The sequence below is a fragment of the Odocoileus virginianus genome, unplaced genomic scaffold (assembly GCF_023699985.2).
Source record: "Odocoileus virginianus isolate 20LAN1187 ecotype Illinois unplaced genomic scaffold, Ovbor_1.2 Unplaced_Contig_20, whole genome shotgun sequence".
Lineage (NCBI taxonomy): Eukaryota > Metazoa > Chordata > Mammalia > Artiodactyla > Cervidae > Odocoileus > Odocoileus virginianus.
The window spans coordinates 978,359-1,006,187 of NW_027224337.1; the positions used below are offsets into that span (position 1 = coordinate 978,359).

General features: G+C 44.8%; 1 long non-coding RNA gene across 1 annotated transcript in view; it reads right to left on the reverse strand.

Moving 5' to 3' along the window:
* Nucleotides 1–4,198: 4,198 nt before the first annotated feature.
* Nucleotides 4,199–27,829, reverse strand: part of LOC139034041 (uncharacterized) — a 34,493-nt gene continuing 10,862 nt past the window's right edge. Inside the window, exon 2 of the long non-coding RNA XR_011486505.1 lies at nt 4,199–4,644. This is a non-coding gene — a long non-coding RNA (uncharacterized lncRNA). The remainder of the gene's footprint in view (nt 4,645–27,829) is intronic.

The window sequence follows — 27,829 nt, forward strand, 5'->3', positions numbered from 1 at the left end:
AAAAGATACGTCCAAGTCCTAACCCCAGTACCTGTGAATGTGGCCTTATTTGGAAATAGGGCAGAAGTAATTAAGGATATTGAAATGTGATCATCCAAGGTTTAGGGTGAGCCCTAAATCCAGGGACTAGTGCCCTTACAAGAAGAGGAGAAAACACAGAGATACAGAAAAGAAGGCCACGTGAAGACTGAGAGAGATTGGAGGGCAGCCCCAAACCCAGAAACACCAAAGGTCGCCAGCAGCCACCAAAAGGTAGGAGAGGGGTGTGAAATGGCTTCTCTCTCAGGGCCTTCCAAGGGTGTGTGGGCCTAGCCAAGACTGATTTTGTATTTCTACCCTCTAGAACTGTGAGGAAATACATTTCCATTGTTTTAAGCCACTAATTGTATAGTAATTTGTTACAGCAACCCTAGGAAATTATTACATATATGAATGCCTACCGGAAGGATTAGAAGCGCGCACACACACACACACACACACACGCACACACAAACAAGCAGTTTTGAGACTTTCCTGGTGATCCTGTGGCTAACACTCTGTGCCCCCAATGCAGAGGGCCCAGGTTTGATCCCTGGTTGAGGGTGAAGATTCCACATGCTCTGGGGCAACTTAAGCCCAAGTCACAACAAAGACCCAGCACAGCCAAAATTAATTAATTAACTAAAAAATTCAGCTCACCTCCTCCTAAAAAAAAGTTTTAACAACCAAGTAAATCAATCAATATGCCATGGGGGACATCAGAGAATCCTGCATCTGAGACGAGGCCAAGGAGTCCAGAACTTTGGAATGTGTAATTGTTGTCAGGGCGTAGGAGTTGATCTCCTCCTTCAAAAACGTCCTGGGACACTCAAAAGGCAAAAAACCTGGAAGTGACTGAATAGACTCTATTGAACCTCTTTCTGTAATCCGAGGAATTCAGTGGAGTCCCACGGGGGAAGCCTCGCCTGGATTTGAGCTTGCATTCCTTAGCAAATCACTCAGAAACCCCTGTGGGCTCTATCTTGAGCTAATATGGCGTTCCCCTGATCTAGGACCCTGTTTTACCATCCACGTGATAGAGGACAGGGCAAATCACTAGGGACTGGCATGCCCTATATCTGAGAGGCAGTCCCATGGACTGAGAGGCAGAATGGGGCATTGAAGATGGGCTCAGCCAAGATGCCATGGGCAGCAATTCCAACCTGGTGGTGACTTACAGGAAATCGTATACAGCTGGAGTCCTGCAGTTATTTTCATCTTAGTACAAGCATTCCTCTGTGTCTCTGGGGCTGCATCCAAGGAGAGAGAAGTCATTACAAGCAACCCAGTATCTTCCATAACCAGGAAATATTGACTCATAAAATTTAACACTGCATTAGGTGGATGGTGTTTACTTATGAGATTTTGTTTGAAGAATAACTATCATTTGCATCATTTGTGTGGGCTTCCCTGGCGGCTCAGACAGTAAAGAGTTGGCCTGCAATGCTGGAGGCCTGAGATTGATCCCTGAATCAGGCAGATCGCCTGGAGAAGGAAATGGTAACCCAATCCAGTATTCTTCCCTGGAAAATCCCATAGATGGAGAAGCCTGGCAGGCTACAGTCCATGGGGTCACGAAGATTCAGACATGACTGAGCAGCTTCACTATCATTTGTATGGTGTCAAAAGAAGACATAGTAAGGAATTCCCTGGTGGTCCAGTGGTTAGGACTTGGTCCTCTTACTGCCAGGGACCCAGGTTCAGTCACTGGTCAGGGATCTAAGATCTTGCAAGCTTCCCCCTGCCCAAAAAATAGGGAGGGAGAGAGAGAGTTGATAATCAGTTCAATTAGGTGAATAGAAGAAGCCAGCCTATGCTGGGCAAAGAATAGCACTGGCTTATCTGTCTCGTCCCACTTTAAGGCAAATGGCATGGTTGAGCAATGTTGCACAACACAAAGCAGCCTATTGACTATTTCTTACCCTATTTGGATTCAGTGGATCTTAGAAGGGGAAGAGAAAGCTCTCAGAAACAGACCATAGAGAATTCCCTGGTGGTTCAGTGGTTAGGACTCAGCACTTTCACTGTCGGGGCCTGTGTTCAATCCCTGGTTGGAGAACTAAGAGCTCACATGCTGCACAGTGCAGCAGAAGAAAAAAAAAAAAAAAACAGAACCAGAACATATGTATAATAATCCATTCATTAAACCAGTCTGGTATGACACTTGAGAGGCTTTGAAAAAAAAAAAAAAAGATGTTTTATATCTGCAAGTTTGCCCATTTAATCCAAGGACGAGAATGATCCTTGAGACTGGCAGAATGGTCCTTGAGACTGATACCCCAGCTTTTGGGGATCAAACCCCATCCAGTTAAGTATGATGGTATCACAGTACCCCCATGGAGTCCCCTGGGTATAATTAATGTTGCAGAATCAATCTACTACCAGCTTTTCAACTTGCTGGTTTGACAGAGCTGCAACTTAACCACAAGTCCTTCTTGTTGGGAACTGGATGGAAGAGGTATTAATTGACATAAGCAGAACATATGGTTCAGAATTTTTTTCTATCACGAAGTTGCATCTAAGCCATACAATGAAAGGGCCAGAGAGCAATGAGCAAGGCACTCCTGCCCCACAAGGGTTAGAGGATTGCTTCAGGGCCTGCACCAAGGGAGAGAGACGAAGGAGCCGGGAGAGAAGTGGATCTTGGAATCATGTTCCCTGCAAAGTAGCTTCAGTCACAGTCGGTTTGCTTAGGAAGCTAATGTAGGAGAGGCGGATATAGGAGGGAGCCAGAGCCATCCTATTGATGTGGGCTAAAGATTTATGTCAAAAAGCAAGAAAGCAAGAAGAAGTAAAAAAGAAAAGAGAATAAAGATAGATATTTACATATATATACTTCCATAGTTGGAAAATGTGTACAAGATATTAAACAGACCATATCCTACATGGTTTCAACTAGAATGGGAAAATTTATGAGGACAGATAATGTAATATGTGGATCCCTGCTATACTTATGAACGTTGTACAATTACAATGTGAAGCTTCAAAGAAAGAATGGAAACTGCTCTTTGCACTTCAGTTAGGAATTGAAGCATCCTCAGGAAATCAGATTTGAGTGCCACCTAGGAAAGCATGGTACAAGCAGTGTGACCCAAAACCCAATTTCCTAAATTTGTCTAAGGACATCTTTAGCCCTACATAGTACAATATGATAGCAACCAGCCACATATAGATGTTTAAAGTTTTAATTAAAATTAAATAAAATTTAAAATTTAGTCCTCAATCACACAACTCACTTTTCAAGAGCTTCAGTTCAGTTCAGTCACTCAGTCGTGTCTGACTCTTTGCAACCCCATGGACTGCAGCACACCAGGCTTCCCTGTCCATCACCAACTCCTGGAGCTTGCTCAAACTCATGTCCATCGAGTTGGTGATGCCATCCAACCATCTCATCCTCTGTCATCCCCTTCTCCTCCTGCCTTCAATCTTTCCCAACATTAGGGTCTTTTCCAATGAGTCAGTTCTTCCCATCAGGTGGCCAAAGTATTGGAGTTTCAGCTTCAGCATCAGTCCTTCCAATGAATATTCAGGACTGATTTCCTTTAGGATTGATTGGTTTGATTTCCTTGCAGTCCAAGGGACTCTCAAGAGTCTTCAACAAGACTTTCAAGAACTTAACAGTCACTATTGGCAAGTGGTTACCACACTGGACCCCATGCCTCTAAGTTAATACCAGTCCACGGGGTGAGTGTGGGGTCCCAAATGTTACTAATAACAACCTCATGGGTTTCTCTGAAAGGTGAGACAAAGAAATGCACATCTTGAACAAGAAATGATCAGTATGAATGAACTTACTTACAGAGAAATTCATGGAGAAGTGATTTCTTCTGTCAGCTCTGGGGCCATTTAAAATTTGTAGATAAGAACACAGGAGAGTGGTTTCTGAAATGGGCCCATGCTACAAGACCTGGACAAGCACTCTCAAAAATATATATCTTCCAACATGGTTTACCTTGAATATGGGAATTATGGTTCTTGATTTTACCCTTTGAGGGGAAGTATTACAAAAATCATGTCTGCCAAAATAACAAAATTGCCTTCTGTCTGTGCAGTGAAACCAATTAGGATGTTCACTGTAAACCTGACTCGCCCTGGAAAGGGAGGTGAGGGTGGTGAGAAAGACAATGGGGCTTTCTCTGTAGGATGTGATTTTGAAATAAAAAATAAACATACCCTGCACTTACTTTCAACAGATATTTTAGTTATTAGTTTTGCTGACAAGAGTCCAATAACAGAAGAGCCTTGAAATACAAAAGGGCCCAATACAAATTTGTTGATTGAAAAAAAAATTGTTTGCTTTGCTGAGCAAGGTAGACCACCAATAATAAGTGGATCACACTTGCAATGAGAACCTTAAGAGTAAGCACGTTTATTAAGAGTTAAGCCTCTGCTTCTGATATACCAAGTTCGGGAGAGAATCAAGGGTAGGAGTAGGGGAAACACGACAAGTGTACGGGGCCTGGTCACAGGCAGCTGCAGTGCTTGGAGGGCTGAACCCGGCTGGCATGTTAAATGGGTGCTCCTTGGCTTTCCCTGAAGCCAACACAGTGGGTCCAAGAGAAGTCACCATCACAATGATTTCCAGATGTGCCCACTCTTACAGAATCTTCAGACAATGGGGATATTCTGGCAACAAAGGTTGAGAAAAGACAGGAGTGAATGAACTGCTATGCCTTGTGTCTAATTCATCTTCTGTAAATAATCCTCTGTTTAGGATCTCCACAGCCCTTGATATGTTTTATCTATACAAGTGAGTGGGTGGGAGATAAGGGGGCAAAAATAAGCTTTTTCTGTGGCTGAACTATTTAGGCTTGCCTGTGATCTGAGGCTAGATTTAAGACTTCAGCCTCTATAAGATGTCCCAAGAGGCTGAAGCCATAGTGTTTTGGTTCAAACCAAAAGCAACTGTGACAGGGAAAGCCTACAGCTTACTGACATAGTGCACAAAGCTGTGGGACCTGGATCTTGGGGAAGGCGTGGTGCAGAAAGACCTCTTAACTATCTCATGTGGGCTATCTCTCAGAAAGTAGCCCCTGCTACTTAGTCCCTGACCGAAGCTTACATTCTCCAAATCAGGGACTCCCTCTCTCAAACTTTGTGTCAATCTGGGACCATTAGAATGAGAAGGGAAAAAAAAAACAGAGATTTTAAATTCCAAATATTAATATATACACAATGGAATATTACTCAGCTATTAAAAAGAATGCATTTGAATCAGTTCTAATGAGGTGGGTGAAACTGGAGCCTATTATACAGAGTGAAGTAAGTCAGAAAGAAAAACACCAATACAGTATATTAATGCATATATATGGAATTTAGAAAGATGGTAACGATGATCCTATATGCGAGACAGCAAAAGAGACACAGATGTAAAGAACAGACTTTTGGACTCTGTGGGAGAAGGCGAGGGTGGGATGATCTGAGAGAATAGCATTGAAACATGTATATTATCACATGTGAAATAGATCGCCAGTCCAGGTTTGATGCATGAGACAGGGTGCTCAGGGCTGGTGCACTGGGATGACCCTGAGGGATGGGATGGGGAGGGAGGTGGGAGGGGGTTCAGGATGGGGACACATGTACATCCATGGCTGATTCATGTGAATGTATGGCAAAAACCACCACAATATTGTAAAGTAATTAGCCTCCAATTAAAATAAATAAATTAATTTTTAAAATGTATATTATGAGAAAAAGGGAAGAGGGGAGTAGGTTAAGTCTAGAGGCAAAATCTCAGAAAATAGATTGGGTTAAATATATACAAAATAATATAAAATTAAGTTAAATTTAAATTCAAATAAAGATACAAAGCAAATTGGATGAGACATTGACAACTGAGTTTAACAAGTAAAGCCGTCCTTTATTTTGTCTGTCCTCTATAACTCATGTCATGTTGCCCATGCTTTTAACCAATACCTACACAGGTCAGGATTTACCAGGGTTTCTGACCCAAACTCTCATACCAGAAGAGTCTGAACCTTTGGTGAACTAGCCTAGAATTGTGCCAGTGTTTGGCTCAGATGGTAAATAATCTGCCTGCAATGCAGGAGACCTGGGTTCGATCCTTGGGTCTGGAAGATCCCCTGGAGAAGGGAATGGCAACCCACTCCAGTATTCTTGCCTGGAGAACTTCATGGACAGAGGAGCCAGACAGGCTGCAGTTCATGAGTTTGCAAAGAGTCAGACATGACTGGGCTACTAACACTTTAACTTTTCACTTTCATTAATCTTTACCACATAACATGGCAGAATGAGGCACCATGCCGGGGTCCCTCACATTCTCTCCATATTTCTCCAGGCCTCTATTATGGTGGATCCTACTCAGGCATCACTTTTTTGCAACAAACAAAAACTCACTCAAGCTGTCTTGTTGTTGTTTAGTACCTAAATCGTGACTGCTTCTTTTGCCCACCAGGTTCCTCTGTCCTTGGAATTTTCCAGGCAAGAATACTGGAGTGGGTTGTCATTTCCTTTTCCAGGGGATCTTCCTGACCCAGAGATCGAACCCACCTCTCCTGCATTGGCAGGCAGATTCTTTATCACTGAACCACCTGGGAAGCCCCCTCAACCTGTCTAGGCCTCACCAAACTGGTCTTCCCAGGATAAGCAAATCTTCCCCATTCAGCATCATGCAGTGATGCTGGGAACAACATTCACACTCCACTGAGGTCTATTGCTTGCAAACCTACCTGCCAGCATCCATTTCTCTTCCAGACAAGTATTGGTTGGTTACAAGGGACAAAAACTATCTCGGTTAACTTAAATGAAGGTGGCTTTATTGTAAAAGAATTGGTGGCTACCTCAGCCCCCAAAGTAGACTGTTAAAACAATTTATTGAGTCTGGAGCTCTTCCTGAATTAACAAAAGGGAGGGGCCATTAAAGGATAATACCGTTTATTTATTATTTCAATAGCTTCTCAGGAGGGGCAGGAAAGAAACCAGACCTCTTTTATGCACAATAATGGGGCCTGCTAACTTGGAAAGAGGCGAGACGCCCTTCTAATTGAAGAAATATATCCTTTTTTAATATGGGTTTGGATTGTACTCTCTAAAAATTGATGTCTGTTCCTGGGAGCGGTGGATGAGCTTGTATAACAATTCTATTAATCAAATGAACTGACATGATTTCCACTCACATGTGTAAGAATATTGAAAAGGAAATCCAGCCAGGAAGAGCTAAATCCACGACTACCACATACTTGGAGGCTCTTCACCTTCCTCTCCCACTCCCATTTCTACTCTTATGCACACAATTCTGCAAAATTTGAGTGATAATAGGTGCCCTTCTGGCTAAAGTTCTGAGGACCTGCCTCCAATTGGCACACTCAGATTTGGGACTTCGGGGTAGGATAAGAGTGGTGAATTCAGAGGGAGAGAAAGAGATGCAAGAGAGACAGCCTGGGGAACCTGAGACCATTTGCTGCAGTGCTTGTACCTGAACAAACATCCCCTGGAGCAACGCAATACAAAGAAACTATAAGGGACTAAAACTAACTGCATCTATGTGCAGGTGGGGCAAATTATGAACAATAAGGTACAAAAAGACCAAACCCCAACCACCACTTCTGAGTTGCCAGAGCAGAAGCAGGGTACTGCCCACGATCCATGCACACAGCATCACCAGGGTTGGGGGGCACCCTCCAAGACACCCCTCAGGCCTGACTCAGCAATCTGCCCCTACCCTCACCCCATGTAAGGAACCAGCCCCCCTCAGGGAGCAAGCAAGGGAAGCTGTTAGTTGCTTTTACTCTTGCTGCACCACAAGTCCCAATAAAACCTTGCTTGAATTCCTCATCTGGCCCCTTAACAATTTCTATTGATTAAAGAACCCAAGGACCCAAGTGGGTAACCCAAGAAGTGAGATCCCTTCCTGTGATAGGTGTAGAAGTTGGTGGTTTTAAATAAAACCACCCCCTCAAAGGGGGCCCATGGAGAAGGGGAGGTTTACACCTAAAAGTCAGAGAGCTTCTGAAGGACCCAGATCTGTAGGAATCATCCCTCCCTCTGAGAATAAAGGTCTACACTAGGGGAGTTGTATCCTGCTCTCTCTGACTTTGAACTTCCTTCTGAAATTGCTTTATCTCTTCAGTGAAGAACCTGGATATCCACTCAGGCTGTTGGTAACTTTGGAGAGATGAGAGGGAGAGAACAGTAAGGGGAAGAAAGATCTGCCCAACCTTTGACTAATGGGGGTACAATGTAGAGCTCTCGGCAGTGACAGACCAAATGAAGAGCAGGGAAAAAATACCCTTAATGACAAGATAGCACTGCAGAGGTAACAAATTCCAGAGGCCATAAGACTGAAACTTTGGGGTCTTCATATAGGTTAGATGCTGCCCTATAGAAGAGGAAGTAAATGAGGTGTCCAAAGTGACTAGACATCACCTGGTTACAATTAGGTCTAAGCTGGGGGCTTCCCCGGTAGCTCAGTGGTAAAGAATCTGCCTGCCAATGCAGGAGACTTGGTGGGCTCGATCTTTGGATCAGGAAGATCCCCTGGAGAAGCTGAGCGCCAAAGAATTGATGCTTTTGAACTGTGGTGGTGGAGAAGACTCTTGAGAGTCCCTTGGACTGCAAGGAGATCCAACCAGTCCATCCTAAAGGAGATCAGTCCTGGGTGTTCATTGAAAGGACTGATGCTGAAGCTGAAATGCCAATACTTTGGCCATCTGATGCAAAGAGCTGACTCATTTGAAAAGACCCTGATGCTGGGAAAGATTGAGGGCAGGAGGAGAAGGGGATGACAGAGGATGAGATGGTTGGATGGCATCACCGACTCGATGGACATGGGTTTGGGTGGACTCCGGGAGTTGGTGATGGACAGCGAGGCCTGGCGTGCTGTGGTTCATGAGGTCGCAGAGAGTCGGACAGGACTGAGCCGCTGAACTGAACTGAACTGAACTGAACCTGGAGAAGGAAACAGCAACCCACTCCAGTATTCTTGTCTGGAAAATTCCATGGACAGAGGAGTTGATGGGCCGTAGTCCATGGGGTCACAAAGAGTCAAACAGGACTTAGTGACTAAACAGCAGCAATTAGCTCTAAACCCATTCAAGTCCAAAGCTCTACAAATTCTGGTACACTGCGACCACACTCAGTCACTCGGGGGCCCACGTTTCTTCTTGCTGTCTCGATTCTTTCACATGAATCTGGATGTCAAGCACAGCCCTTTCAACAATTTTCACTAAGAAAGCTGAAAATTTCTCATTTCAAGAGATATGTAGTCTGAAGAGTACTTTGGAGAGTTGGTCCCAGAGAGTGTCACATCAGCGTCACTGACGCTTCCTCTCCTTTCTCTCCACAGTGACCAGCAAAGACTGTCCCTGTCCCCTGCAGAGGTGTTGCCCATACTCAGACCCCTTGCCTTCTCAGCTTCTACCTCCAATGAGCTTGTTATGAAAAGTTCTTCCAAAATTTTAGTGTTTTCTTCAGCAAGTCCAATGAACATAATTCCCTCCATCTCACAAACACAGGGTCAAGTGACCATCTCCCAGCATCTAAGGACAAGAAAAAGCTGAGGGCCTGGAACAAGGAGGTCAGAGAGCCAGGTTTCACCCTCTGATTCTCAGAAATTTCCTGACCACTCAGCTCCACCCCTGTCCACATGCCTGCACCATGCTGCTTCCCTGGACACTGGCTCTCTGCACCTTCTTGTCAGCGGTGCACAGGGTGAGAAAAAGGCCATCTCAACCCAGCTCAAGTGCCTGCTGTGAAATATTACAGCCATTGTGTCTTAGTTGAATTTCCTGAGAGTTAAGGGAATGAGCATCTAACCAGTAGCCTTGGGTCAGGCCCAGTAAGCTGCTGCCCAGCAGTGCAGGAATGAGATGAATGTGGTAAACAAGGCCACAAGATCTGGGGGCCAGGCAGGCACAGCAGCTTGTCTGATAGAAGTAGCAAGTCTATGCATCCTTGATGGTTGTTATAGAGTTTAGGGGCACCAATAAATAATAGCCCTCCATTCTCTGCCAAAGTTCTGAACTAACTGAGAAATGGTGCAAAAGAACAAGGCTAATGAGAGACCAAGATAACAATAGTACTACTGAAGAACTTGATATGGGCAATTGTGGCTGTATCATTTAGTAGCAATCGGCTTCTTGATCCTGAACTTCAGGATCAGGAAAACTAACCTACCTGCTCTGGGCAATAAAATGCTAGCTCTCCCTCTCCTGGACCCCGTCTCCCTTCTAATTTTACTTCATAGGAGGAGGAAAGCATAGTGTGTGTCCCCTGGGGAGCCTGGCTAAAGAGAGAGGTGTTGTGTGGAGCATGCCCGACTCATTCATCCCAAATTTGCCAGAGAAGTGACCCCTCTGCCACAGAAAGATGGTTAGTTAGATAGTTAAGTTGCTCAGTCGTGTCCGACTCTTTGCGACCCCATGGACTGTAGCCCACCAGGCTCCTCTGTCCATGGGATTCTCCAGGCAGGAATACTGGAGTGGGTTGCCATTTCCTTCTCCAAGGGATCTTCCCGACCCAGGGATCGAACCCAGGTCTCCCTGCATTGGAGGCAGATGCTTTAACCTCTGAGCCACCAGGGAAGCCCCCAGCCACAGAAGGATCAAGTCAAAAGTCGAATCTGAATCTGATCAAGTCTCCAGGTCTAATTACCAATTCACCAGCAATACCTGAGGCAGGGAAACATCTCTAAAGATAACAGAGCAACTCATGCATACTGTGGGATATTCTACAAGATAAAAGACCCAAGTTCCACAGCCAATAAATTTCAAAGAAAAAAAAGTGATGAAAGGAATAATATAGATTAAAAGATATCTAAGAAACCTATAAACTAATATTAATTATTGGGTTTTATTTGGGTTCTGATTCCAAAAACAAGTTGAAAGAAATTATGTGATAACTTGGAAAATTTGAATGTTAATTGAATATTCAATAATATTAATGAAATAAGTTTTGAGCATCATAATGGTATTGAGGTGTTTTTTTTTTTTCAAGTGTCTTTAATTCGTATACAGTTGAAAGTACTGTAGTCAAAACATGGTAGAGGTGAATCAGAATGTTCCTGCTTACCAAACTCAGCAGATAAACTGATAATGTCAATTAAATACTTCTGGCACACAAAAAAAGTAAATTATAACTATCTCTAATTTGTTCATTCTGTGATATCTCTCTTTCTCATTTTGAGAAGAGAAATTACCTCTTAATAGTTTCCTAAGTTTGGATCCTTTTAGAAGGAGTCATTCCAGTCATCTCTGAAATCTATATTTTTTTTAACCTTGCTAAAATTATCTAGGACGTAGTCACTGTTTCTGAGCTAATAACAGACACATCACTGTGTTCTGGTATCCTCTCTAAGAGCGCTTAGATCTAGATGCTTCTCCTTTTCCCTTTTTTATTCATCCATTTCAGTCATCACAGGTAAGAGGAAGTTAGTCCCTCTATAACTCCCTTTCTTGGATGAAGTCATTTCAAAACAACACTCTTTTGAATCATATTTGAAGCAGACTGTACTGATGAATGATACAGCTAATAACTAATTGTTCTGCACTCTTCTCTCATCTAAAAGGCTCACATACACAAGAACTCCCTTTTCTCCATGACTGAAGGCTTGCTGCCATTCCTCCAGTTTGTTAAGTCACTGCAGCCCATCAGCATCTCTGCGGCCCCCACATGGCCCATGCACATATGCTGAGTTTAATACCTGAGTAGTTCAAGGATGAACTGTAACACACTACACCCAAAGCTCTCACTTTTGCTGTGGTTGTGTCTCTCCTAAGAGCGGTGTGACCAACCTGTGCTTGTCAGATCCTGTGTAGCAGGCATCTGCCAAGGCCAGTGTCAACTGAGCCACTCCCTGCTAAGTGCCCCCCTCCTCCACCTCCCAGGGTCATGTCTGGCTAAGCCCTGTTGTTGTGAATGTTGAAGTCACCTACATGACCTTTGACAGAAGCTTTTAGGCTGAAGACAGGAAAGACCCATCCTCTGTACCCTTATGGCTAACCCATAGCCCTGTCTCTATAAAAATAGATCCTCACCTGTGGCTCAAACTCTGAGACTTGTGACAACCTACCAAGGAGAAAATCCCACGTATCTAACACTTAAAACCTGAAGTTTCCTGCCCAGTTACAAAGGATAAAAACAACTCCATCAGAAAAAAAGCCAGCCACATGGCTCCGAATGAGTGTCCACAAACCATTGCAGCCACAAACACATGTTTACTAAAGTCCAGTCCAGACCTGGCCTCACCAAAGCCTCTTCACGTGTTAGCTGGGTCCCCAAATTCTACTTCCTGTTTATTTCTTAAGGCTCCTGGTTCAGTGAATCAGATGTTGAAGTTCTGTGGATCCTCAATAAATAGCCCCCTCTTTCCCTGCCCTGAGTTTAAGGCCAATTAGAAAGTAGAAGTCAATATTACTTTTTATTACTTTGATAAAGTTAAAATTGAAAAATGGGGCTCACATTATTGGATAAATGAAGTTTCCAATAGTGAACGCCAGACATAGAGGCTTCCCCCGTCATAGGTCACGCTAGAAAACTGAAGTCTCCCCAATGGGACAAGTCCCTTTAAAACAGCCTACAGGATGCATGCTTCTGTGGGTCACCTAATTCCCGAAAGGAGAAATGGAGATGCTGAACTAATGTGCAGTTTGTTCTTGTCAGATTTGTCAGTCCACTAAGTTATTAACTTCTCTTCTGGGGAGAGAGGCCAAGAGTATTACTCTGGAGAATCTCCCACCATATAAAATAAACTGTCGAGTGGGGGAAAGCACTTTTCTCCAATAAGAGTCATGATTAATCATCTTAAATGACACCAGGGTATCTTTTTGTCTGCTTTCTGGTGTGTGTTATGGGAAATGTAAATGACCAGTTTCCAATCTAGTGCAACCATTACAATCCCCTAATGGAGATGGTCTTGATTTGGGTAGTACAAGAGCCCTGGTGTCAGGAAGCCAACATTTGGGGAATGATTATTAAAATATAATGATGAGTAATGACATTCCCACCACCAGGCAGTGGGAAGGATGGGTTTTCGTTCCTCCTGCCCATTTCTGCTTCGTGGCTGCATTCTGCGCAGAGCCTTCTGCATTCAACCTTGAGCCTTCTCATCCTCTGTCAACAGGCCTTGGGTGGGACTTGAAGGAGGGTGGCATGAGCTTCATTCATTTTAAAGACTACATAGTATTCCATCACATTGTCTTGAACCAATTCTCCATTCCTGGTATTTTTGTTGTTACAAAATAGCTCCAATGAATATCCTTAGGTAGGGCCCTGATCCCAAGGAGCTTGTAGTCCAGTGGAAAAGACTGGGCTGTAGTAATAAGTAGTCACTCATTATGAAAATAATTAATTTTAACTGTGATAAATGCTTTGAAACAAAAGTACTAGATGTAGTGACAATATATTATAGGAAGACCTAACCTCCTGGCATTGAGGGTTAGTCACAAAGTGCTGCCCTAAGGAAGTGACATTTAGGCTGCCTTGAAGAATGAGTTAGGAGTTGGTCACACAGGGGGCTGGAGATAGGTACATGTGATGGGTGCAGTGTGTGTTTGAAGTCTCTGGGTGGGATATACAGCACCAGGGCACCACATATACAAGTGAATACAGGCCAGAAAGAGACGCCCTTTAAAGAAGAAAGGGTGGCCAGCAAGAAAGCAAGCTGCCAGCAGCCCTGTCTCCCTGATCTTTAGAGTGGGGTAAGGAAGGGCTGAGGGCATCAGGGATTGGATGACCAAGAACTTTGGGCACAGTTGTGAAATGCTTCGTTGTTATTCAGTCACGAAGTTGTGTCTGGCTCTGCAACCACATGAACTGCGGAACGCCAGGCTTTCCTGTCCTTTCACTACCTCCTGGAGTTTGCTCAAACTCCTGTCTGATGTGTTGATGATGCCATCTAACCATCTTAACCTCTGTTGCCCCTTTTTCTGCCCTTAATCTTTCCCAGCATCAGGGTCTTTTCCAATAAATAGGCTCTTCTCATTAGGTGTCCTCAGTATTGGAGCTTCAGCTTCAGCATCAGTCCTTCCATTGAATATTCTGGGTTGATTTCCTTCAGCATTGACTGGTTTGATCTGGTGAAATCCTTGGGCTTTGTTTTATCCTATACACATTAGAGAGCCATTGAAAGATGTTGAGGAAGGATTTTCTAAAGCTCAGTCTGGTGGCCACATGGAGCATGGTCTGGGAAGGATAAAGCTAAAGATAGGAAAACCAGGTAGGGAACAGAACTACCTGTGTGACCTTTGGCAGGTCACATAGCCTCTCTGAGCTCTAGTTCCTTCAGCTGAAAATGGGGGTAATAATTTCTACCGTTTCGAGCTTGTTATGATTAGTGATATACACTACTATAAATGTTAAATGCTTAGTAAATACCAACATTTATTATTTTCCAAAATTCTTTATTCTCTTCATCTTTCACATCTACTTTGTCACAAAATCCTATTCATCTTCCCTCCTAAATACCCCTCAAATCTATGTTTTTCTTCCTATCTCCCTCCATAGCTCTCATAAATTCTAATTTGGCTACCAAAATGGGTTCCTGAGTGCAATCTGTTCCTCCTCTAACCCCTCTCCCCACACCTTGGCTACCAGAGTAATTAAACAGAAACCTGAATGCACTACCTGCCTACTTGAAAACCCTCCTGATTCTTCATGCATTAAAGGATCATGAACGGATCCCTAAATATGGATTACAAGGTTCCTAGTGATCTTCCTCATTCCTACTCACCATCCTGCCAGCCCACCCCACCCTACTGCCTATACCCTAGACATTTGGGCTGCACAATCCCTCAACACCCAGCCTATGTCATTCACCTCACGTCTCTCTTTTGGGGAGTTGGCAGTTTCATGCCACACAACATGCAGGATCTTCATTCCCAGACCAGGCATCCACCCCATACCCCCTGCAGTGGAAAGGCTAACCACGGAACCACCAGGAGATTCCCGCCACCCCACATCTTTACTCACACTTTTGCTCCTGTCCCAGGACACCATCCCTTATTGCCACAAATCCCAGCCCCTATTCTGAGACTCTATTTCAATGTCACCTCTTTCTTCTCTCATATTCACAACCTCCCCAAATTCTATATTCATTCCTTCCCTGAACTCCCATATTATTGTCTACATCCATGTGTTACAATCCTTATCACATTTATATTAGGGCTTCCCAGGTGGTTCTGTGGTAAAGAATCCACCTGCAAATGCAGGAGACGTCGGGGTTCAGTCCCTGGGTCAGGAAGATCCCCTGGAGGAGGAAATGGCAACCCACTCCAGTCTTCTTGCCTGGGAAATCCCATGGACAGAGGAGCCTGGCGGGCTACAGTCCATGGGGTCACAAAGTGTTGGACACGACTGAGTGACTAAGCACACATGCACACACATTTATATTAATTTACTATGTTTGTGTTAACTTTCACCTCCAAGGCTATGGATTTCTCAACAACGGTGGCCGTGTTTCATCACCCTTGTACCTTCAGTGCCTAGCATTCATTCTTTATGTATTGGACTACACTCGCTGAGCCAGTGAATGCATGAATGAATCAAAGATAGAAGTCATTCTGTGTTTGGAACTACTTGGTTTGGTGCTTACAGGACTCAGCCTCTAGGTGGCCTGTGTTTTGGGGGTCTCCCTTGGCCATCAAAACTTGGTTCTTCCCTGCCTCCAGGGAGTCTAGGGAGGAGAGGGGCAACTAATCTCTTCTCTCTCCCATGTGTCACCCGCTTGCACCTGGACCTCACCCTGGGACCCAAGCCTGCAGCCCCCTCTTCATGTGAAGCTGCAGTGCCATCTACTGGTGGTTGGAAGACCTGCAGGTCAGGCTGAAGAAGGAAGAAGGGCATTAAGGGCCCCTACCGTTTAATCTGGATATGGAATCTCAGCTATTGAACCCCACACTGGGCAGGTTTATCCACCTATGTGAGCCCAGACTTGATGGAGGTAGCTTCTTATTTATATTTCTCATTGACCAAAAACTCTCAGGCATGTCTCGGTGGTCAGAGCCCTTTCTTCAAACCTTGAAACTGGTACCCCCACACTCAGTCCTCCCAGAAGCCAGTAGCCCTAACCCCGGAACCCAAAACCCCTCCCTGGTCCTCTCAGAGAGTAGAGCCTCTCACTTGGACCCACTGACCACACTCAAGAGTTTGTGACCAGAGCCTCTCCTTCAGGTGTTGGTGACCAGATGCATCTGCCAAGCCCCTCAATAAACAGGGCCACTGACTCAGATGTCTCAGAGATGGGGACCTTTCCTCAGGTCCCCAGTGAGCAGAGCCCAGACTCAGCACTGTCAGTGACCAGGACCCTCACCAAGATCCCTCAGTTATCAGAGCTCTTGTCTCTGTTCCCTTAGCAGCTGGACCCCTCTCTCAGCCCCTCAGTGAGCCAAGGCCCCTCATTCAGATCTCTCCAGTTTTCACTCAGATCTCAGTGGCCGGGCCCCTCCCTCAGATTCTTCAACAGACCCCCAAGAAAGACCTTATGGCATAGAATTCAACACATGCAGAAAAGCATCAACGGGACCATCATGGAGTACAAAACTGAACTGTAGTGACCTTTGCCCTTATTTTGTGGTTTAACTGTTTTTACAGTGAATGACATATGAAGACTAATCATAATTTTTAAGATGTTTAGATGTTTAACTTTCTTGATCCAGCCCCATGTCCTTAGGGGCCCAGGGCCCACTCTCAGGGCTTTGTGGTTGAAGGGGCTTAATTAAGGTCTGGTGACATAACAAGGGCTCAGTGGGCCACTCGTCCACCTTCTGCTTCCCTCTGGTCCCTGGAGAACCTGCCAAAGCCTGTTGTCGCTAGGACTTCGGCCTCCTGCATTCCCTGGGCCCCTTGTTCAGACAAAGGCCACAGCTGAGCCCAAATCTCAGAAGAAGGTGTGGGCCTGCTGAGCTAATTGGTGCAGTCCCAAGGACTGTCCCCCAAAAGGCCAACTTTGGCCACCCTCCCCCGGCCCACCTGTATCAGGAGTGATTAGCAATAATCCTCTTTGAAATGTTGCTGCCACACACTAATCCACGTGAACCATGTAACAAACAAACCAACTTCCACTTTGACTCCAAATCCTCTGAGAACATAGCTTAGGGTCCAAAGTAAATACAATTATGGGAGAAACTGGTGGGTAGGAAATTGTGTCTCAAACTCCCACTCTCGTTCTCAGCCCTCCCAGAGCCATTTATCCCCTCTATTTTGACCCACGCTGGGCTCCCCTGCCCTTAACCAGGCTACCCATGGGATTCCTTTAAGCATTAACCAATGCTTCAGTCTCCAGCTGCCCCAAGGCCTGCTTTTCCCTTTCACAAACAGAGACTTCAGCATCTAAGGCTTACTTTCAGAGAAACAAAATCATCCCCTGCTTATCAAAGTCATAACTGGTCATTCATTCAGTCTACCATTTCCTATATTCACTCATTCACTCATTTATTCTTACCACACATCTTTATTGAGATATGCTGTGTATTGGGTTCTGTGATAGATGCTGGGGATTGAGCAGTGAATTAATAGAGTCCCTGACCTTGTGGAATTTACCTCCAAATGGGAGATATAGGTGTTAGACAAACTACATGGTTAGTTACTTAAAAATCACATCCACGCTGCAAAGGAGATGGGCCTAATCTGACCTAGGCCTGTAATACCTTCTCTGGGAGACATAAAAGTGGATAAGACATAAATTACTGTCAAAGAGTCAAAATCTAGATGCAGAGCCAACTTAGAACTCCTGTTGAGGAGAGGAGAGTGTTGGACAAAACTCTCACTCTAAATAAAGCTCTCAAGAATATCTTAGACTCCTGATGACTGGAAAAAATTGAGACTTTTTTCCTCATTTATCTTAAGATAAAGGAGCCTAAGAAGCAGGACCAAGATGGCAGGCCTGGCAGGCTAGATGAGCACAAACAGGTCACCAGGAAAGCAAACTCAGTTTAGGAAACATAGCAGCAAAGCAAAAACCTAAGAGACAGGAGTTGAAGGAGGGTGGGTTTTTTAGAATCAGAGCAAGATGCAGACAGACTTTACAGCAAAAGGGGCTGAGTCACTCATTCATGCAATTACTGTCCACTGATCAATGTCGGGCACTGTGCTGAGCACTGATACAGCTACTAGCACACATAAGTTTAGTTGGGAAAATAGACATACAACTAAACACAATAATTGCTCTCAAAATATATGCAGGAGACTTAGTGGTGACCACTACTAAGGTTATCCCTATAATAATAATGTCACCCCCACTAATTTGGGCGAGGAAGAGGCAGCATCACAGCCAGCACTCAGGAATGGCTTCTCCAAAGCCAGTGCTACATGTGCAGCAAACAACAGTGGGCAATCACTAACACGCCAACAGTCATGCCAATTTCAAATCATCATATTGCATGGAGATGTAATGGTTATTTTTACCATTGGCTTTCATTTCCTGCAAAAATCTTCCCAGGTTTAGATAAAATTGGGTTCGACCTTTGAGAGCGTGTGGGAATATGGATGTCATCCATCTCTTGTGGTGGGCAGAGATATGATTGAGAATGGCTGTTGCCTGCAACTGAGGATGAATCACGTTCTTAGACCAGAAAGGGAGCTGAGTGGGAGGCCGAGCGGAAGGGAGCTGCAAGTGTGAATCTGGGTTTTGCAGCCTGGAGGCAGCAAAGATGTCAGGAGACCTCTCCAGTGGGGAGGGAATCAAGGTTCTCAGGTCTAATCAGGTCTGGTACTTGGAGAGGAAGCCAGCCCACAGGCTCAGAAAGTCTATCTGGAGGGGAGGGTCTCCTTACTGTGGGAATTGCTTGCTCTGCTTAGAAATATGACTATTGGTGAATTATTCATATGTTCAATTTTTTCTCTTTCTCTCAGTTCTTCAGAAAAACTTTCAGAAATACCAGCTATATGTGTGCTTCCTCCAATGAATATGTATTGCTTGCTTAATTTTTTAAAGATATTTATTAAAAGTCATAGAAAGAAAGACTTTAAAGTGAAAATGCCAGTTTGAGGTGTGTTTCAGAGCAGTGAATGACACTTTTGTTCACATTCCCAGGAGAGTTGTGAAAAACGAACCCGGTTGGGTGTTGGAGGCAAGGGTAGACAGGCAGCTGTTTTTCTTAAATATCTATTTATTTATTCATTCATTCATTTGGCTGTACCAGGTCTTAGCTGTGGCATGGTCAGGCATTCCCTGACCAGACATCCCCTAACCAGGGATCAAACCTGGACCCCCTGCATTGGAAGCACACAGTCTTAGCCACTGGGCCACCAAGGAAGTCCCAGGCAGCTGATTTTTAAGTCAGAAAACTCCAAGGTTACTACGGTAGATGAGATGGGGAAAGTTGGGGTCCTTGCCCATCTCCCTAAGCCCACAACCACAGAATTCTCCCTTGAGAACATCCCTGTGCTAGGCCTGCCTGAGTTTCCGTGGTGGTTTGTTTTCGTGAGTAAAGTCCTTTCCGTTACTGATGGATAACAGTGGTCAGACCGACACTATGGAGACTGTCCAGTTCTCAGCCTCAGAAATCCTGCCAAGTCAGAAGGGAGCCAGGAGAGCCTAGTGAGCAGGAAATGCCTGCCAAGAGTATGCCATCTCCTCTCCATCTCCATAAAGTCCACATCCTCAAACATGCTCACACTCCACCTCACCAGCGAAATCTCCCCAGCTCTTTAGGCCACCACGGACCTCTGCCTCCTGGAGTTATCTTTCTTTATTAAGACTGAGCATCATTGCATGTCTTTCCTTTTTGGAAAAACATCTGGTCACATACTCTATTTATTCACTGGGGCCTCTGTGTATATTTTTAAAATCAATTTATGAAAGGTCTTGCTGCAGCTGACTGCAAATATTTCCCCAGTGTGTTTGCCTTTTTACTTGGGTTACCTTTTATTTTTTAACTTGTAAAAGTTTAAAATACTTCGATAATCATCAGTTAACCTTTCCCTTTATGACTGCTTCTATTGCTTCTAAGATGGAAAATTCGCTCTTTCCAGAGATTTGATAAATAGGTTGGTGTTTCCAAAGTTTTTAAAGCTCTTTAGTCCATCTGGAAAGTTCTGGGTGTACAATGTGAGGAAAAGATATCGATTATTTTTCTTTGATGCTAGCCAATTTTTCCAGACCATGTACAAAATAAATTTCTGCCTTTACCAATAATTTCCGATTCCAACTTTATGGTATATTGAATTCATTTCTACCAGGACCATCTTCTTTTTCCAGGCAACCTATTCGGTTCCAAACAACGACACTTTTGTCACTTGGTACATTCTGTACACTCTGTTAACTATGCTCAAAGTTGTTTAAAGGAAAAAATCACATATTTTCCTCCCAAATTATTCATTCAACAAATATTTATAAAATGTCGAATACAGCCCAGGCACTTTTTGGTGCTAGAAATAGAGCAGAGAATAAGATAGGATCAAGTTTCTGCCATTATTTACTTGTGATTGATTAAGCATTGATGATCAAGAGTAGAAAGTGTTGAGTAGCAAGCTGTGCTTCTCAGAGGTGATGAAGGGAAGGGCCCTGGAGGCTTCCTTTGAGACCTGAGGGATGAGCAGGCTCTAATACAAAGAGGAGGAAGCTGGAGAATCTGCAATGAGATGGGACCTAGGCCAGGAAACCCCTCCTAGAACCTTGATTCCAGCTTCCTAGAGGAAAAGAAACAGGTGAAGATGGGGAAACCAAAGAGTCTAGCTGGGCTGTCATGAACAGGAGAGGGGAGATCCTGTTCCACGCCAGGTATCATGATAATACTTCCAAACGATTCTTCTTTCATCCTCAGACTCCTCCTTGAGCTGATATGTTATTTATCCCACTGCATACATGGGAGACTAAGGCCTGGAGTGTTTACATTACTCACTTGCTGAGAGCCTGGATCACAACAAGGTCAGGATGAAGGGAGGCCCTGGAACATGAATCTCCTTCTCTTGGTTTCCTTCTCCTTGGCTGGGGAAACCTTGCCATCCCTGCCCCTTTGTGTGTCTTGGAGTCCTGTCATGCAATCCTAGATCTAAGTCATCCTCAGGCTATGCTGGGTCCTCAGACTGGCAGGGGCCTAGGTCAGCCCTTGGAATCTCTGAACCCATATACAGCGCTGTCTTTTCAAGTCCTAAATTCACTATCCAGACACTAATAGAGCTCAACAAGCTAAAATACTCATCAGAACCAAAGGGTTATTGCCAATATTCACTCTGAAGTTCCAAAGAGTGCACACAAATGCAGGATCACAGCCTTCCTGGGTATCTTTTGAGACTTCTTTCCCCAAATCTTCCCATTCCTATTTGTTCCACACAAGTCATGCCCAAGGCCCACCCATCTGGCTGCCATCCTTCCTTCCTCTATACCCGTACTCTAGTTGTTCATGCCAGTTGCCTCCCATCCTCTCACTGCCCTGATGCATCACAATAAATATGCAACTATTCTTTATACCTGGGGCTTTCCAGGTGGCGCTAGTGGTGAAGAACCATCTGGCAATGCGGGAGATGCAAGAGATATAGGCTCAATCCTTGGGTCAGGAAGATCTCCTGGAGGAGAGCATGGCCACCCTCTCCAGTATTCCTGCCTGGATAATCCCATGGACAGAGGAACCTGGTGGCCTATGGTCCATAGGGTCGCAAATAGTCAGACACTACTGAAGTGACTCAGCACACATGCACACACATTCCTTATTTCAGTGCTACTCAAGGTGCAGCCAACACCCCAGTGCCAGGCCACAGGTTGTTACCAGTCCATGATGAGATTCAGAGTAAATGCTTAGACAGGGAACTCTGCTCAATGTTATGTGGCAGCCTGCATGGGAGAGCAGTTTGGAGGAGAATGGATACATGTGTATGCACGGCTAAGCCACTCTGCTGAGCACCTGGAACCATCACATTGTTAATTAGCTATGTTCCAGTATAAAAGAAAAAGTTAAAAAAAAAGAGAGAGCGAGAGAAAAGAGCAAGTGCTTAGAAACATAACAATTTGACAGAATAATTATAGGTCATTTGAACCTAATCATAAAAACTATGCTAAATACACTGTGATATCCTGGATTGGATCCTGAAACAGAAAAAGTACACTAGCCAGAAAACTGCTGAACTCCAAAGAGAGTCCATAGTTTAGTTATGGTGCAATGTGAATTTGTTAGTTTTCACAAATATGCTTCAGTTATCTAAGATGTTAGCATTGGGGAAACTGAGTGAGGACTATACAGCAAGTCACTCTATTCTCTTTGCAACTTTTCTATAGATCTACAATTATTCCAAAATAAAATGTCTTTTTTTTAATGTGGGCTTATATTTTATATGATTTTTTTTCTTTTCCAGCTTTTTATTCCATAACATCTTAACAAAAGATTCCCCAAAGCTAAAATAAAACTTTGAAAAATATACAGTTTCATATTATTTACATGACATATGAGTACAGATTCCAATATCACCCAGGCATTATGTCAGAAATACAGTGGGAAAGCATAATGTAACTCACTTTGTATGACTTTTTTCTATTTCATTTTTCTAGCAATATAATTGTACTTTACAAAAGTGTCAGTTTGTAATGGATTCAAAAGGGAAATTTAAAAAATGAAGGTGGTCTTCTATCATAGATAGTTGGTGAAGCAGTGCTTCAGACATTCTGTATCCTCCTCAGCAGTTGTCACCATGATAGTTACAGATGCTAATCATGAATTCTTGGTGATGACAGCCAGACTCACAGGTGCAGCTTTAGAAACCAGTTTCTGCACTCTCTGAGTAAAGTCACAGCCCAGGGCCCTGTCATCACTCAACTCCAGGCACATTTCAGAGTTTGGTCATGTACCCCATATGTCACAGCTCAGCTGTCACATGGCAGATACTACCACACCTCAGGGCCAAGCACGGGCTGTGACAGGACCTGGGAAGTGCCAGTGTATAAAGACTGATGGCTCAGGCCCCAGGTTGTTCTATGCCTGAAGGGTGACAGGGCCCTGGGATGTGCCTTTATCTGTGAGATGGCGGAGCCCTGCTCTGTGACTGTATCTGGGGTATGACAAGGCCCTGGAGTGTGACACGGTCCTGGAAGGTGACCTGGCCCTGAGAGGTATGGTATCAATGAGTTCTGGGCTCTGACAAGTTCTGACCATGACAAGGTGCAGGCTCTATTTCTATCTGGGTTTCACAGGACACCAAATGCCCTAGGAAACAACCTCTCTAGTGTTCAGGTTGGATCTTAGTGTGTCTTGGATCTGCGGCCAGGACGGCTGAACCAATCTAGAGGGGGACGTGTGCAGCCAGATTTGGAGTAGAGTTTGTTCTGAGCTCCGGACCTGTTGGTCAAACCTGTCCTGGCTCCTGTATGAAACAGACCCAGAACTCCTAACCCACAGCACAGAATCTCGGCTTCCAGGGAATATGCCTTGGGCCATCACCCCAGGGAGGCTAGCCATTCACCTAACTCCCTGCCTCCTCTGCTCACCTCCCCCCCCACAGCTCCTCAAGCTGGTGGAGGAGGCTGCACCTGAGCCCGTCTCCCCTGAGCTTCTCCCCCCTGACCCCCCACCCCCACCCCTGCCCGCAAGGAATGCCTGCGCAAGGCCCCCACAAGGCTGAGTTCAGGCCACACGTGAGGCCGCAGTGCCATCTGCTGGCTGTTGCAAGCCATGCTGGTCAGGCCAGGAACATGCTGGACAGATTAGGGGCATCTGGAAGCCTCCTCCATGCACCTCAGCTCAGGATTAATAGAGTGGCCTCCCCTTTAAGCCCCCAGTGACCAGGACCCCTCACTCAGACTTTAGTCATCAGAGGCTCCCCGCCCAGGTCCTTTAGCGGCCATAGCACCAGTACAAATCCTCAGAGATCAGGCCCCTCACTCAGCCCCCAATCCTGCCCCCCTGCAGTGACCAGGGCCTCCTTCTCAGGCCCCATAATCACCGGAAACCTTCACTTGGGCCTCAATGGTCAGAACCCTTCACTCAAGCCCCATAGTTACTAAAGCCTCCCTCTCAGTCCACTTAATGACCAGGACCTACAGCTTATGACTCCCAGAGGCCAGGGACCCCCTGTCAAGCCCCAGTGACCGGGGCCTGTCAGTGACCTTGAGTCCCCTCATTCAGGGCCCTCTGCCCCTCAGTAACTAGATACACTTACTCAGAGCCCAGGGGGCATATACTACTATTACTACATCGCTTCAGCCGTGTCTGAATCTGTGTGACTCTATGGACTGTAGCCCACCAGGCTCCTCTGTCCATGGGATTCTCCAGGCAAGAATACTGGAGTGGGTTGCCATGCCCTCCTCCAGGGGAATCTTCCAATGGGGATATAGAGTGGTATTGGGGGGCTCTTGGCACCCCAAGAGCCGAGCATGTCCCGTCTGGTTCCCTCATCTACCTTCCGCCTCCCACTAGTCTCCAGAGAGGCTGAGACAGAGGCCTCCGGTCACCACGGCTTTCCATCTTGTTCTGCCTGTGCTTCTGGGTCCCTACATCAGACAAGGCCTGGCCATGCCCGGGTCTCATGAAGACAGTAGGTTTTGCTGAGGCATTTGATCCCATCCCAGAAACCCTGACCTGAGAAGACCAGATTCTGTCCAGAGCAGGGCAGCCAACTTGCCCCCACCGGGGGCTCAGAACTGCTCGCCCTCCAACACTAGGTCACTCTCTGAGTTCCCTCAGCCCGTCTCCCTCACAAACAGGGCGTCTGTCCCAATGCAGTCCTGTCACACAAGGGCTGAGCACTCCTCAGACCCAGCCTCCCACCAGGCCTGACACCCACCCCAGGCCCTGGTGTCACTGGGCCTTCTCAGACTCTTGGACAGAAATGCCATAGAAATAAGTAGCGCTTCCACAAGATTCTTAGCAAGCAAGTCTTTTTACTAAACTAGATCGCTTGTACACCAGAAAAAAATAGTGGGGGGAAAACAAATGCCAGCTCCCCAAGTTGAAAGGGCAAGTTGCCTTTACGATGAAAGAGAAGGTTTGGGGACTTCTCTAGTGGTCCAATGGTTAAGACATTGCCTTCCAGTGCAGGGAGAGTGTGGGTTCAATCCCTGGTCAGGGAGCTAAGATTCCACATGCCTCAAGGCCAAAAAACCAAAACATAAAACAGAAGCAATATTGTAACAAATTCAATAAAGACTTAAAAAAAATGTCCACATCAAAAAAAAAAAAAAAAAAAAACACTTAAAAATTTTTTTTTTTACTTTTTTTCCAAAAAAGGGAAGATTTGTCTTGCGATCACTGATAATTTCCAGAAATTGTCAATTTTTTCCATCAGCAGCAGGGGACACAATGGTGGCTATTGGGAATAAGGAGTGCTTCTGTGAGGGGAAAGAATTGTATGACCATTTTCTGCAAAAAGCACGGGAAAGATAAGGTTGAAATTTATAGTTGAGCTTCTTGTCTTGTGGCAATAAGGTATACTCGTGTAGCAGAGATAGTTAATCTTTTACTGCTGCAAGCCTGGCTTTTGTCTCTGGGGCTCCAGCCCCCAAAGCCTTTGTTCTTTAGCTCGTAAGGCCTGTTTTGCCCGAAGCTGTTCCCCAGTTCTTTCTCAAAATGGCTGTACCTCTGTCTTCCTGTTTCTCCCCATCTCCCTTCCAGACCCCAGCACAATTCAGGCCCTCCTCTCCTCAGTCCTCATACTACTCAGGTCCATATATTTATTCAAACAAACATTAAAGGAGCTTCTACATGGGATCACATAAGGAGAGGTTAGGGAGCTGGGGTGCAGTGGACAGCCCCACAGAAGAGGCATTTGGGCTGAGATTTGAAGCACACGTAGGAGTTTGCCTAAAGGTCAAAGGACATGAAGGTATTTGAGCCCAGATACCTCTGTACAGGTACAAATGCACAGAAGTGGCCAGGGGGTGTTCTGAGTGCTCCACAGTCCTGCAGCTGAGCACGAGGTGGAAACAGACAGAAGGGAGTAGAAAGACTGGGAGAGAACAGCCTGTGGGAAACCTGGGGTTGGGGGCAGGGGTGGAAGTGGGGCCACTTGTTAGGATAGCTTGAAGAAATCTAAGTAAGAGATGGTAGTGGCTTTGGCTAAGAGAGGAGCTGCAGAGGTACTTAGCTGCAGCAGGCTTTAAGACAGACTTTGGAGGAGAAATAGACATGACTTGGTGATGAATAAAAGTTAGAGATAAAGGGAGATAAGAAGCCAAAGATGACTCAAGTTTCTTTTTCGTTATAAATAATGAAGACTGGAGCACAGCCAAATGCAGGAAACAAGATCAGAAGTTCCATCTTAGACATAGTTAAGTTAGAGATGTCTGAGCTCAGCAGTAGAAACTGGATATATAAATCTGGAATCAACAAGAAAAACTGTGTGAGGCTGAAGATGTGGCAGAAATCACCTGGCCCTCAGGGGATGCTGGACTGTCTTGCACTGGGTCAGGCTGACCAAAAGAAGAATCCCAAATAGGCAGCAGATCTTCCTCATCACTTTGTGGACAGTTCGATTCCCTGTATCTTCATTGTTTTCTTGATCAGAAGTGAATCTCTGCTTCCTAATATGGCCTTGGTTGTTGTTATTGTTGTTGTTCAGTAGGTAAGTGGTGTCCGACTTTTTGTGACCCCGTGGACTGCAGCACACCAGGCTCCTCTGTCCTTCACTCTCTCCTGGAGCTTGCTCAGACTCATGTCCATTGAGTCGGTGATGCCATCCAACCATCTCATCCTCTGCCGCCCCCTTCTCCTTTTGCCCTCAATCTTTCCTAGCATTGGGGTCTTTAGACAATGACCTTTAGATTCCTACAAACAAGGTCCCTGCCCCAACCCCACGACTTGGGGGATCCCTGCTTTGGAGGGCCTTGCCCAAAGTTTGCTGTCTCCTCTGGTGCCTGAGGCTGGCTAACCCTTTGGATCACCCCAAACCTGTATCAGGATCTCTGTGCTACAATTTCCTATTTTCTCCCTTCAGAAAAAAGCACAGGAGTTTTCTAAAATGAATTCTGGGGTATAAAAGATCTTTCTAGGTAGGTCCCAAAAATCATACCTAAAAGAAAAGATTAAAGTTTTCACAGTGTAAAACAGAAACTCTATTACAAAAGAACCACTGTAAGCAAAAGAAAAAAGACAAAAAAATCAAACTGGAAAAAATCGAAAAGTTTAATGGTGACAAAGGCTTCATTTCTCCAGTATAGAATTTCCAAGAAATAAATAATACTAATACTAACAGAATAGTAGTAATAATCCAACAGGAAAATGGGCAAAGGAAAAGTGTTCAGATAAAAGAATATACAGCTGGCCCGAAATACAAAAAGATGCTCAATTTTACTCATAAAAGTACAAAGTACAAATTAAAACAACTCTGAAATATATTTTATCCAATCAGATTAGCAAAAGTAAGGCTTTGTTATGGTGAAATTGTTAAAAGATGGACAGTCCCAGATATTTGTTTTTATATTTGAAGATAATCTCTGGAAAGATAACAAAGAAATTGGTAATAATGTTTGCCTCTGGGAAAGAGAACAGAATAGGGAGAAGATTTATTTTTTTTTAACTCTGTATCCTTTTGTCCCTTTTGAATTTTTAACTGTGTGAATGTGTTACCTTTTTAAAAATTAATAAAAATTATTTTAATTAATAAAAAATATAGGGACTTACCCGGTGGTTCAGTGCTCCCAATGCAGGGGGCCCGGGTTCAATCCCTGGTCAAGGAAATAAATCCCACATGTCATAACTGAAGATCCTTCATGCCCCAATGAAGATGAAGATCCTGCATGCCACAGCTAAGATCCAGCACAGCCAAATAGATAGATAAGTGAATATCTTTAAAAATATAAGTTGCAGTAAATAAATACAGTCACTGTCTGAGTCCAAATCTAGGTTTGCAAACTTACTTGGAGGGTGCTGACCCTCTGCTTGTGTGTGTTAGTCGCTTAGTCATGTCCGACTCTTTGTGACCCCACGGACTGTAG